The following is a 13,854-nucleotide window of genomic DNA, read 5'->3' on the forward strand; positions in this document are numbered from 1 at the left end:
GTATTGAGTTTGAAACCCACCTAGACTATTTAATACTCTATCTCAAAAAGAATTAAAAATAATACAGGTGGTTGTAGCCCACATCTTTAATCTCAGCACCTGGGAGGCAAAGGCAGGCAGATGGCTCTCTATAAAGTCAAGGCCAGCCTGGTCTGTAGAGTGAGTTCTAGGATAGCCAAGGCTACACAGAGAATCCTTGTCTCAAAAAAAAAAAAAAAAGTTAAAAAGAAATGAGAAAAAGTAGTAGTAGGTGCAGTGGTGGTGGTGGGTAGTGGTGCACACCTTTAATCCCAGTACCTGGGAGACACAGATAGGCAGAGCTCTGTAAATTTAAGGCCAGCCTGGTCTTACACTGTAAGATCCAGGACAGCCAAGGCTACAGAGAAACCCTGTCTTAAAAACAAAACAGAACAAAAAAAAAAAAAAAAGAAGAAGAAGAAGAAAAGACTAGTAATGTGTACCTATAATCTCAGAATTTAGAGGCTGAGCCGAAAGATTTGAGGGCAGCCTTGACTACATACCAAGATCCTGTCTCAAAAAAAAAAAAAAAAAAAAAAAAAAAAAAAAACAGGCATGGTGGTGCACAACTATAATCCCAACACTCAGGGAGGCAGAGGCAGGTGGATCTCTGTGAGTTCAAGACCAGCCTGTTCTACAAAGCAAGTCCAGGACAACCAGGCTACCCAGAGAAACCCTGCCTCAAAAAACCTGGGGAGAGGAAACTAAATTAAGTCAGTAAGTAAAAAGGAATGTTAGGAGAACTAGATGCCAGGTACAATGGCAACACCTGTGGTCTTAGCACTCAGGAGGAAAGGTGATCCCAGGCTGGAGAAAAAGTGAAATGAGAGAGACAGACAGACACAGAGAATGACAGAGAGAAGAGAAACAAAACAGTAAGGAAAAAAAATAAAGTTAAAGAATAAAATTAAGGGGCTGGAGGGATGGCTCAGAGGTTAAGAGCACTGGCTGTTCTTCTAAAGGTCCTGAGTTCAATTTTGAGCATCCACATGGTGGCTCACAAACACCTATAATGAGATCTGGTGCCCTCTTCTGGCATGCAGGCAGAACACTGTATACTAAATAAATAAATAAATCTTAAAAATAAGAATAATAATAATGAACTTAAAGGTTCAGGACATACTGGGCAGCAAGATGAAAAAGCCAAAGATAGCAAAGGTTCAAAGAACACAGAATAGAAAAACCTTAATCATCCAAGGCCAGTGTTTAAAGATCATGAGAATCATTTCTCTAACCATCTGACAGAAATTCTCCTACCCCAGCCACCTCCTCCTTTATAACCTTCTAGGAAGCCACCAAAGACAGTCAAGAAGAGAAAAGTGAAATCAGCATTGCTTTTTATGTGAAGACTGAGTACAATCAAAACATGAAGACCATCTCCATTTCCTCCCTTCCCCTTCCTTTAACCCACTTCCATCTGGCTCCTGACCCTGCAATCCTCCACCATTGTTGTTGCTATAGCCATTAAAGATCTGTGTTGCTTAATCCAACAAAATACAACTAATCCTGTCTTTTTTGAAATGGGCTGCTCTCTGCTTTCATAATAACAGCCTCTTAGGTTTTCTTAGTTTCCTCGGGACTCAGTCCTGCACTCCCCTCACCGTGCTCTATTCTTTTTCTAGGTAATCTCATTCATTTCCTGAGTGAAATCTAAATACCATTCCATTCAGACTAACTTCCAGTACCACTTTCTGCCTCAGCCTGAAGACTTCTTACTCAAAGTCTCCACGTGTGCTTCACCAGCATCTCATATTTAGTGTGCCCCTCAATTCATTAAACACAGCTCTTCTTTCTGTTGCCATCTGAAAAGTGGCACCTTCATCTACGCAGATGCCAGAGGAGAAACCTGAGCTTATACCTGACACCTCCCTCCTCCCACACGTCCAGTCCATCATCAAGTTTTGTGTCCTGACTCTCAAAAGCGTACTGACTCTACTTCCCTCCATCTCTACTGCCTACAGCCTAATCTAAACTAGCATTAGCTTTTGCCTGGGCTACTAAATTGCTTCCCAACTATGCTTCCCCTATTTCTTTCTTTCTAAACCACACCTCATATGGAACAGGCATAATGTTTTAAAAGCATATATTAGGTCATGACATTCATTCAAAATCAGGTTATGACAGTATATACCTGTGGCCTGAAACCAAAGCCAAAAAAAACAAAACAAACAAAAAAAAAAAAACACTTGAGTGAGTCTAGGCATTTGGGAAAGCCTAGACAACATGCTAACACACTGCAAACAAACAAAGCCAGTCATGGTAGCACATGCTTTTAATCCCAGCGCTCTAAGGGCAGAGGCAGGCAGATCTCTGAGTTTGAGACCAGCCTGATCTACAGAGTGAGTTCCAGGACAGCCAGATCTACACAAAGAAACCCTGTTTCAAAAAAAAAAAAAAGAGAAAAAGAAAAAGAAAAAGGAAAAGAAAGAAAGAAAGAAAGAAAGAAAGAAAGAAAGAAAGAAAGAAAGAAAGAAAGAAAACCAAAAGGAGGGAATTTGGGGGCTCTGTCAGAGAGAGCCTGAATTCAATCCCAGCATCCACATGACAGCTCACAACCATCTATACTGTAGTCCCATGTGATGCCAGGCCATGCTATGGTATGCAGACATACATGCAGATAAAATGTCCATTTATATATAATACATAAATAAAAAATTAAGAAAAAAAGCCAGGCGTGGTAGCACATCCCTTTAATCCCAATGCTCTGAAGGCAGAGGCAGGAGGATCTCTGTGAGTTGGAGGCCAATCTGGTCTACAAGAAGAGTTCTAGGACATTCAGGCAACACAGAGAAACATTGTCTCAAAGGAGGAAAATAAAAATAAAAATAAAACATTTCATACCTAAGAAACGTTTATGAATTCAATATTATGGTATCCTTACCACTTACACAGGTGGACATTCAACATGTCAATGGTTAAAAAATACTGTCATAGAGGTCAGCCCTATCTACAAAGCAAGTTCCAGGACAGCCAGGGCTACACAGAGAGACCCTGTCTTGAAAAACAAAACAGAACATTTACATAAACTGAGAAGTGGTGACACAACTTAATCCCAGCAGAGGAAAAAAAAAAATCTCTGAGTTCCAGGCTATCCTGGTTACAGAATGAGTTCTGGACAGCCAGGACTACACAGAGAAACCCTGTCTCAAAACAAACAAACAAACTTGTTACTGAATATTGGATCCCATTGTGAAGCCTGAGATTATGAATTGTAAAAACCTGTTTCTTGTTTGGTGTGACTCGGCCCTCCCACTCACCTTTAATCCAAGAGCTTTCTGAAAAGATTAAAGTTAACCCTAGGTCAAGAAGCGGAGCAAACAACCATCTGACAGGGATTAAACAGAAAGGAGGGACACTGAGTTGAACAGTATTTAAGACAGGGTGGAGAGAAGGAAAGGGAGCAGAAGCTTTTTCCTTTTGGGATGAAAGCTGGGTAAGAAGGGATTTTTCCTTCTGGGATGTCAGCTGAGTGCTTTCTCTGCCTCTCTGAGCTAGTAGGCTTCCACCCCTTCATCTGCTTCTGAATCTTCCTTGGTAAAATCAAATGTTTGGGATTGTGTTTTTAAAAATAACAGAAACGCTCATAATCATTAAAGTTTTGTTGTTGTTGTTTGGTTCTTTAATGACAGAGTAGATTATCAAACAGACTTAGAAAAACATAAAGCTCAAAATGACTGAAATAACCAACAATTTATAACAGCATAAAGGAATAAAATAGAAAACTAACTCTATTAATAGGATTCTTATTTGGTAGCAATGTGTAACAAATACATTCATTATTAGAGTTTATCTGAGTTGATTCGGTAGCTCTGATTCTCCCCTAAATATTTTTTCATTCATTTAATCACCGTCTAAATTCTTCAACTTGAATTAGTTCAAATAGCAAAATTCAAATGCTTGCTTAGATGTTTTCTACCTGAATCTTCTATTCTAAAATAGCTCTGGCCTATTTTGCTACAATGTTCACAAAAATTTGTCATCCCTCTTATATTTGGAACTGTGTTTCTAATACTGTTGCTTTCTAGGCTTCCCTCAACCAGTAAAGACTCATCCTTTGATTAACTGAAGGGTACTGGGAGAAGGAGGCAGCAGATCCACAGTTGTACTTCCCTGTTAAAGTTTTCTCAAAAGCTCCAACACTTCAAACCAAGCATCACTACTATTTCCTGCTGCTGCTGCTATTCTTGCTCCTCTTCTGACAGACTCTCACTATGTAACCCTGGCTGGCCTGGAACTCACAGAGATCTGCTTGCCTTTGCCTTCCAGGTACTGGGATTAAATGCATGTGCCACCATGCCTGGCCTATCTGTTCTTCTGAAGAACACATATAATCTTTAATTGATGTACTAATGATGGTACCCACTGGCACATATCAAGCTATTGGAAGTATTCTAAACAATAATTCTCACAACTGTGTGTACGTATGTGTATGTATATGTGTGCGTGGTACATTTATAATAAGCTTTAAAAGCACTATAGCTGAGCAGATATTCATCTACTCTAACTCATCTATGCTAGTCTGGAGTACTTCCCAACCATGTGCCCTTCACATGTCCTCTAGGCTCTGGCTGCCTCTGCTCCATCTTTGTACTCATGTCAATTCCCTCATGGCCCAGTGACCCACAACTGTGTATTTTAACAGGTGAAGAAACTGGGAGGTTAAGTAACTTGCCTTAAAAGCTAGTTAGTAGTGGTTCTGGAATTTATAACTAGGCAACCTAGTTACAGAAGTGGTAACAGCATGATACTAAGAGTTTGGCTTGAATGTGCTGGCACACATAAGCACTTGTGAGGCTAAGGCTGGAAAATCACAAGTTCAAAGTTTGTTTGGGCTACACGAGACACCATGACTCAGAAGTGGGGAAAAAAGGTTTGGAAGAAGTATTTGATTTCTTTTAATAGAACAGAACCTCATGTAGCCTAGGCTAGCCTGAAACTTGCATATGTATCTAAAGACAACCTTGAACTCCTGATCCTCCTGCTGCTAGCATCTAAGTGCTAAGCTCACAATCATGTACCACTATACTTGGTACTGGCAAGAGATTTTCCCTGGTCAGCTAAGACTGAAATTCTCCAGTTTGCTTCTCAAATCAAACACCCATATGCCCTACAGCCATGGAGAACCCACACTTTATGCAGCAGAGCAAAACAAACAAAAGCACCAAAATTTCCTCAGTATGTTTTAAAAAGAGAAACACAATTTCAATAACCAACAGTAAAAACAATCTTTGAAAAATGATTGTAATTGTTTGGCAGAAAGAGCCCAAACAAGACAGTGGTATTATTTTATACACATGCAACAATGGCCTAAATTCTCCTTCTCAATGTTGGAAGTCTACTAAATCTATTCCGTAACCTAAGACTACATTTTTCAACTTATCCTCTGGTATGAAAGCACCTACAGGCAAGTATTCTCCACTTGTGTTCACTGAATTCAACCTCTAGAGAATATGTAACTGGAAAAAAACTAATAAATGAAGCAAATTAAATTTAAGTCATAGCAGAAGTAAAAAGCGAAAGTTACAGTCAAGAATGCCAACATCAAACCCAGTGTATCACACAAACAGTACAAGTGTCTTAACTGAAATTTTCTATTGTAGCCAGGCATGGTGGGGCAGCCTGTAATCCTAGCACTTGGGATGCTGAGGTGGCTTAGACCACACAGTTAAGACCTATCTCAGAAAAAGGGGGTGGAGCATTTGTTCATTGTGAGGCAGGAAAAGAACTTACGGAATTATGATGTGGTGACTGCAGACATATTATGGATGCCATAAAAGGAACACCTAGTGCCTACCTCACTCCTTCATCTCCTTATCAGTCTATTTTCCTCAGAGCACTGTTTCAGCCTAAATTCCCACCCTTACCAGATTCCTAGTCAATAATACTCTTCACTGGCATAAACTTCACAAGGGTAGGCACACTCCTATCAACTTCTGTATGACTGATCCAATACATCCAATGAACTTTGAAAAATATTTCCAAAACACAGCAAAGTCTGAAAGGTAAAAAATAGCTTGATGAGGGGCCAGGGATACAGCTCTTGCCTAGCAAGCACAAAGCCCTGATTTGATCTCCAGCACGACATAAGCCAGGTGTGTGTGTGTTCTTGTTTATAATCCCAGTACTCAGAAGGTAGAAATAAGTGAATCAGGAATTCAAGGACTTCATGGGCTACAAAATACCAGTCTCAAAATGCAAAAACAAAAGAAGTTTATCTAGAGAAGTAGCTTATCAATTCTAAGAACAAAAGAGACAAAGAAGTCAGAAAGTAGGTAACCTTTATTTACCAACAACACAGACCAAGACTAACCCAAGGAGAAACAGGAGGTGCCCAAGCAAGTCTGCAATGTCCAAATCTTTCACTAGCAGTTCCAAAGACATCTGCTGCCTTCCTGGGAAGGCAAGAATTACAGCACTGAATCACCAATGTTCTCTCTACACACACAATGAGGAGGTCATCCTGGGCTGGCCTGTGTGTGCCACAAGGCTACTTCAGTCTACTAAATGGCATCTAAGATTGCTGCTCTAGGATAGCATAAAAGTAACGTTTTAAAAATTATTTATTTCTTTGAGGTTTGTTTTTTGGTTGTTTGGTTGGTTTTTCTTGGGGGGGGGGGTTCTTTTTGAGATAGAGTTTCTCCATGTAACAGCCCTGGCTGTCCTGAAACTTATGTTGTAGAATAGGCTGGCCTCGAACTCAGAGAGATCTGCCTGCCTTTGCCTCCCAAGGGCTGAGATTAAAGGTATGTGCCACCAGCCCAGCTTTTTTTTTTTTTAAGCACTTTCACACACATACACTTTTACTAAACAAAAATATTACAATAGAGTCAACTGTTGCACTCTGGTACAGCCTAAAGCCTTGATCCACACAAGATGTTTCAAAGCTTTACTCAAACTATCTGGATCCAGAGCTGGCGAGATCTGGCCCAACAATTAAGATCACTTGCTACTCTTGCAAAGGACACAAGTCCAATTCCCAGCATAACACATGGTGACTCATACCCATCCTTAATCCCAGTTTCAGAGGATCCCAACATCCTTTTCCGCACTCGCAGGGCTCCAGACTATGATGTAGTATACATACATTCAGACAGGCGAAACACTCACACACACACAATAAATAAATCTGAAAAAAAAAAAAAAAAAAGACAGCCTGAAACCATACTTTAGTCAGACGGGCCAGAGATTTTGGGTAAAAGAAGAGTTAGCAGCACACATGACCAGGTCTGGATTTTTACATATGAGTGCCAAGGACTCAAACTCTCAGACCCTCTGTGCTGGAGCAACAAGTACTCTTACACACTGAACCACCTCCCAGCCACTAATTTTAACTTCTTGAAAGAAAAGACAGTTCTGGTCTACACTGGGTAGTCTTTTGTCAGCTTGACACGCTACAGTTATCTGGGAAAAGGAACTTCCACTGAGAAAAAGTCTCCATCAGACTGTCCTGTAAGGAAGCCTGTGGATTATTTCCTTAATGAATGGTAACTGAAGTGGGAAGGCCCTGCCCACTGTGGGCAGCAGCATACTGAGAAGTAGCATAAAGCAGGCTGAGAAAGCCATGAGAAGGAAGCCAGTAAGCAGCACTCCTTCAAGGCCTCAGCTTCCAGACCTGCCTCCAGGTTCCTGCCCTGAGTTCCTGCCCTAACTTATTTCAATCATAGACTATTATATGGAAGCATAAGCTAAAATAAACCCTTTCCTCCCCAAATTGCTTTTGGTCATTGTGTTTCATCCCAGCAAAAGAAATCCTAACTAAGACATGGTCTCTCTGGTCTCATCAGCAGAAGGAACATCCCTGTTTGGACATCATAAGAAGAAGAAATGCACACTGTGCCACTGTGGCTCTAAGACCTTCAGCCTTCAGAAGTCAACTTGTTGCAAATGTAGCCAAGCCCAAGTGTAACTGAATGCTGACATGATACACTCAGGACTAGGTGAATATGGCACCAAAAAAGTGTCTATTGCAGATTGAGACAGGGACTTCATGAAGGAATAATACCTGAACCCAAGAGGGAGGCGGCATCCAGTTCCAAACATGTACGTCTTCCCACATGCACACTGGGAAAGCAACACTCCCTCCCCTGAACCACCACTGCTCTACGTACAGTGGGAAGCTCATCCTGGGCTAGCTCAGTCACAAAAAAGGAAATCATTTCAAAAGCTCAAAGCAAGAGGCTAAAGAGAAAATATAAATTAAGATCCCCAAAATAAACAAAAAAAAAAAGAAAACTAAGTTACCCAAAGCATAGGGGCAGGCTGTTCTAGGGCACATTAGGGCTAGCAGAGACCATGACAAGAAACTGAAAGCACTGAGCTTATGAAGAACTAGAGAAAGAAACAAGGATGATGATGACTAAAAACACTTCAGTTTGTTGTACTATGGGGTTGGTTTGGTTTTAGTTTTGGTATGCTAAACCATGGTACAAAATATTTATATCCTATTCCAAAGCAAGAAGACTATCAAGGCTGAGACCTATCTTTTTTTAAAGTCCTTGATATGTTGATAAGTTAACACTTTTTTCCTAATTTCTTTAAAAGAAAGATGAGAAGAAATAAATTATTGCATTAAACTGTCATCATTGATGATGATACTGAATGAAGTCCATAAAAGTTTAGATTTAGCAGTAATACAGCAGGATAAAAAAAAATCACCAAAAGTTCCTGTAATTTCCCTCACACTCACTGAAAATATATTACAAATTATACAGTATAAAAACATAAACTTTTGCTCTTTTAGTAAAAAAAAAATAAGCAGTTTATTTCAGTAACTCTGGTCCAGTCCACAATAAAAAAACCAATCAGAGGCTTTCATCATTTTTGTTTGTTGTTACTTGAGACAGTATCAGGATATAACTCAGGCTGCCCTACAACAGTATTGTAGACTAGACCACTCTAGAATTCACAATCCTCCTGCCTCGGTCTCTGAGTATTAGAATTTAAGATATGTACAGCCACACCTGTTTGAAGCTTATATTTCTTAATTATCCTCAAGAACCATTTTACCAAAATACAGAATAATGCAGTCATAATGTGAACATTTCTGAGACGTCAGGAGACAGCTCAATTAGATGTTGGAAGATCCCAAGATTTAGCATCAAGTAGTGGTTCACCCTGGTAATCCCGGCACTTGACAGTAGAGGCAGCTACACAGTAAATTTGAGGCTAGTCTGGGATAGAAGGGACCCTGCCTCGGAAAAATGGAACAAGTGAGTGGTGGCAGCCTACTCCTTTAGTCCCGTTAGCACTTGGAGGCGGAGGCAGGCAGGTCTCTATGAATTCAAAGCCAGTTTGGTCTATAGAGTCCCAGGACAGCAAGGGCTGTTACAGAGAGAAACCCTGTCTCAAAAAAGACCTAAAAATAAATAAAATAAAACAACAATAAACAAACAAAAAAGCAGGCAAGAATTAATCAAGTAAAACTTGTATAAACGTCTCTAGAAGAGGAGAGAAGCTTAAAAGTCAATTCTGTGACCTCACCCACTCCCCTATCTGCCTCAATTCAACTTAAATCTCTGCCAGTTATTTCTTACAGAAACACTGCAAATTGTTTCTAAACACTTTTCTTTATGACATACATAGCAATCTCCATTTCCTATTTGTCATTCCTTAGTAGTCATTATAAGACACCACTTACAACTATAAATTCCATGCAGGATCTATCAAGTATCAGTGGACAATGTTACTTCTGTCTCTACATGCTTTGCTTTGGTATGTATTTTTCCATAAGGTTGTTTCAAAAAATATATAATTTTAGCTTAATTACCCAATCTAGCATCTACACTCTTACAAAAAGTACTAAGGTTCTGGAAACTAAGAAACTGCTCTCAATCAAAGGACTTGATTTTCATGGACCAAGGAAATGGCTCAGAAGCTAAAAGGGGATTACTGGCAAGCCAGACAACCTAAACTCACTTGGGAATTATGTGGTTGAAGAAGAGAACTGACTTGTGAAAACTGTTCTCTGATATCCACATGCATGGCATGGCCTATGTGCAGACAGGCACACAATAAATAAATAAACAAGTAAATAACCTTCATTTAAATCTTGCCACTCTCAAGGCTAGGGGTGTAGCTCCGTGGCAGAGCACAGGCAGGAGGCCTTGGGTTGAAAATTCCCAAAAACAAAAGGAAAGGAAAGAATAACAAATCTCACTAACCTTACACACACTTTAAAAAAAAAAAAAAATCAGAGAAACAATGTAAAATTATATCAGCTTTCCAAAATTCATAAAAAGTATCCTAAAACCGTGTAGAAAGAGAATTTCATAACCTGTACTCCCTTAAAGTCATTCTCTTACTAATTCTACATACTGTGGAAGCTTAACCCACCTACAATGACCTCCAAGACATTTTTTTTTCTACAAAGAATGGCAGATTAGGATCATGACACTTGATTCAATGAAAATGAAATGAACAAAAACTCTTAGGCCTTAATGTCTCCAAGACAGGAAAGAAAAGAGAAACAGTGAAATTCACAAGATTCATCTTCAATTTAATTGTTTGAATAATTTATACAGACTTTTTTAAACTCTTGAATAAAATGACTAAATCACTAACCAAATTAAAAAAAAAAACTGTTTCAAAAGAGACTCCTTGCTCCTTGGATTCCCTTTGGATACCTCAAAAAAAAAAAAAAAAAAAAAAAAAAAAGACATTCACAAGACTAGAACCTGAATTCAAAATCTTAACCATTCCACCCAGCACTAGGCTCTTAACACCACAGGGTAAAGAGTTTCAGAGAAGGCTGAAGAGCAGAATCAGTATCAATCAAAAAGAAAGTGGAAGTGAGCAAAATTATTTATGAGAAAGCAAAAACAGACTGTCATTGCTTTTGCTAAAATGGTACAAACTTCGAAAAAAAAAATACAGTCAAAAACATCACTTGTTCCCTCAACTTCTGAAGCTACCAATGACACATTCTATGTTTCTAAGAGAGGTTCCAAGAGACCAAATGAGAAATCACTACGTAAAAAGTGACCAGTAAAATGAGAGAAAGAGAAGAGTAAACCGTTAAGGACAGAAACAACACATTTATCTGTCGGGGTCGAAGGGAAAGTCATGTCCCACAACTCAGCCTCAGTTTCCTACCCCAAAAAGGCTAGAACGTGACATTTCGTTCAAACGAGCTGGAGGGCCTTGTTTCACAAGCGTCCAACGACCCCAAGGGCCCCCTCGGGGGCGACTCAGTAGGGGTCCCCGGTGCAACTGAGGCGTGACACACGGGGCCCTGAATTGGGGGGAAAGGAGGGAGGGAGTAATGTCCACGGGAGTCAAGCTCCCACACTCCAGGCGCGACGACACCTATCCAGGACCTAACATCCCCTCTCTAGAGAACCCCGCCAGCAGCTTCAGCATCTCTCCCTCCTTCCGGCTTCTCGCTCAGTTCCGGGCCGCCCTCCGGCCGCGCCCCCGGGCGCAACCCCCTTCGCGACGCGCGTCCTGGCGGTCCGCGCGCTCGTCCACCGACCGACGCCAAGGTCTCCTCCCGGCCCCGGCGGAAGGATGCCGGACCGGGCCTCCCAGGCTCCTCCTGGGCCTACCTGGGAGGCGAGTGAGGGCTCGGCCGGAAGGCCAGCGGGCGCACCGAGCCACGGACGGAATAGAGAGAGGCCGAAGAATGAGCGAGGGGTCTGCTCGACCGACCAGCGGGAGAAAGCGGCCAGAGCCCGGGGCCTCCGGGCTAACTCAGTCCAGGACCTGGCACCGCCGCCGCCGCCGCTCAGGAGACATCAACCAAGAAGACGCCGCAAAAGATCATCGAACACACGAACGCCCAGACATCAAAGGAAGAGCGCCCCAGCAGTCGTTCAAGGCACTGCAGTTGAGTGCCGAAACACTGCTCAGCTCCTGCTACAAGTCTGGCTGCCGTCCTAGGCATAAATAAACAAATCCAGATAATAAATTATGGCGTACAGTAGGCTGTGTTTCTGCCATTTTCTGTTGGTGACCGAGTGTTCATTTAGAGAACTAAAGTTTTGAGACGGGCGCGCGTTTGTAACCCCAGCATTTTAGGAAAAGGAGGCATGAGGATTCGGAGTTCAAAGTTATCCTCAGAGTGAGCGCGAGGCCAACCTGGGCTATATGAGACCTTGTCTTAAGCGAAATAAAAATTAGTCTTTTGTAAGCACATTGATTGAAGATCAAATCATAGCAAAATAAAGCTCGCCTTAATAGTTCAACGACAGCCTTACACTTACGGACTTATCACACTGCTACATCTCCCAGCTGAACAAATGACTTCACCTCTTTTGATTCTTGGTTTCCTTTCAGAACTGTAAGGTGCATGAGATATGAGGGAGGCGAAATGAAGAAAACAGTGAACAATCTCTTTGAAAGCTCCAGTTCAGCCTGACAAGCAAATCCAAGAGAGGATGAAAAGCTTTAAGGTGGGACGGAAAAGTTCCTGTACCTTGTTGTTAAATCTTTATTCTTTTGTTTTGTTTATCGAGACACAGTTTCTCTGTATAGCTTTGGCTGTCTTAGAACTCGCTCTGTAGATAAGGCTGGCCTCAAACTGACAAGAGTTCTACCACCTGCCTGCCGCTGACTCCGGAGTGCTGGGATTAAGGACACCCGGCGCCACCACCGCCTGATTTATTCTATTCCTTCTTAAAGAACACTTACTTCTCTTTTATTTTCTTCCAAAGATCTAAAACCACAGACCACAAATGTATTTTTAGTTAACTAACTGGCTAGTTAGTTAACTAATTAATTGTTAAGAGACAGGATTCATGTAGCCTACACTAATCTTCGTGTAACCAAGAATGACTTCGAAATTCTGATGTCCCAAGTTTGGGATGTGCATGAGGGATTGATAACAGGGTTCTTCTCATTCTGTAGCCTGGCTAGCTTGGAACTCATTGTATAGCCCAAGCTGGCCTCAAACTCAAGGCAATCTTCAGCTTTCTGAATGCTGCGATTATAAGCAACCATGCCCAGCTTGCTTGGTTTTTGGTTTGGTTTGGTTTGGTTTTTGATAGACTCTCACTATGTAGTCCATATTGCTTCAAACTCTGTCTTCCCCCACTCTGTGTTCCACTTGTTGGAATTACAGGTATTTGCCACCATATTTGATTAGTAGCTGGTTCTAACAATTGTAATTGCCAAACTCCACACCGTAGAATCTATAGGTTGTTTCTAAGTATTTTTCATGTGATAGGTATTTGCTACTCTTTTTTTTTTTTAATAATTTGTTTTTTATGTTCGTTGGTTGTTTTGATTGTGGGTATGTCTGTGTAAGGGTATTGGAGCCCCTGGAACATGAATTATAAACAGTTGTGAGCTACCATGTGGGTGCTGGGAATTGAACCCTGATTCCCTGGAAGAACAGACAGTGCTCTTAACCACTGAGCATTCTCTCCAGCCCAGTATTTCCAGTATTTGCTACCCTTGAGAAACCACTATTATATAATATCATTATTGTTTACGATTAGGTCTTGTTGGAATAAGTAATAATAATAATAATAATAATAATATGTTAATATTATTATTAATATATAATATATTGTATATTATATAATTATTTATATTTATAAATTATAAATTATATTTATATTATAAATATATTATATAATGATTAATATAAAATATTATTATTATTATTATTATTATTGACCAGGCATCATGATGCACACTTTTTTGGAGTTGTTTTTTTTTTTGTTTTTTGTTTTTGTTTTTTAAAACAGGGTTTCTCTGTGTAACCTTGGCTGTCCTGGACTCACTTTGTATACCAGGCTGGCCTTAAACTCACAGAGATCTACCCACCTCTGCCTCCCTGAGTGCTAGGATCACAGGCATGCACCGCTGTACCAGATGTGATGCACACCTTGAATC

General features: G+C 40.7%; 1 protein-coding gene across 3 annotated transcripts in view; it reads right to left on the minus strand.

Moving 5' to 3' along the window:
* Ambra1 (autophagy and beclin 1 regulator 1) overlaps positions 1-11,694 on the minus strand; it is a 195,403-nt gene extending 183,709 nt beyond the window's left edge. For all 3 annotated transcript variants that reach the window (XM_021639349.2, XM_021639348.2, XM_021639347.2), the window contains exon 1: positions 11,562-11,694. The gene's annotated coding sequence lies outside the window, so the exon portion shown is untranslated. The remainder of the gene's footprint in view (positions 1-11,561) is intronic.
* Positions 11,695-13,854: the final 2,160 nt, after the last annotated feature.

Source organism: Meriones unguiculatus, chromosome 18, assembly GCF_030254825.1.
Source record: "Meriones unguiculatus strain TT.TT164.6M chromosome 18, Bangor_MerUng_6.1, whole genome shotgun sequence".
Classification (NCBI taxonomy): domain Eukaryota; kingdom Metazoa; phylum Chordata; class Mammalia; order Rodentia; family Muridae; genus Meriones; species Meriones unguiculatus.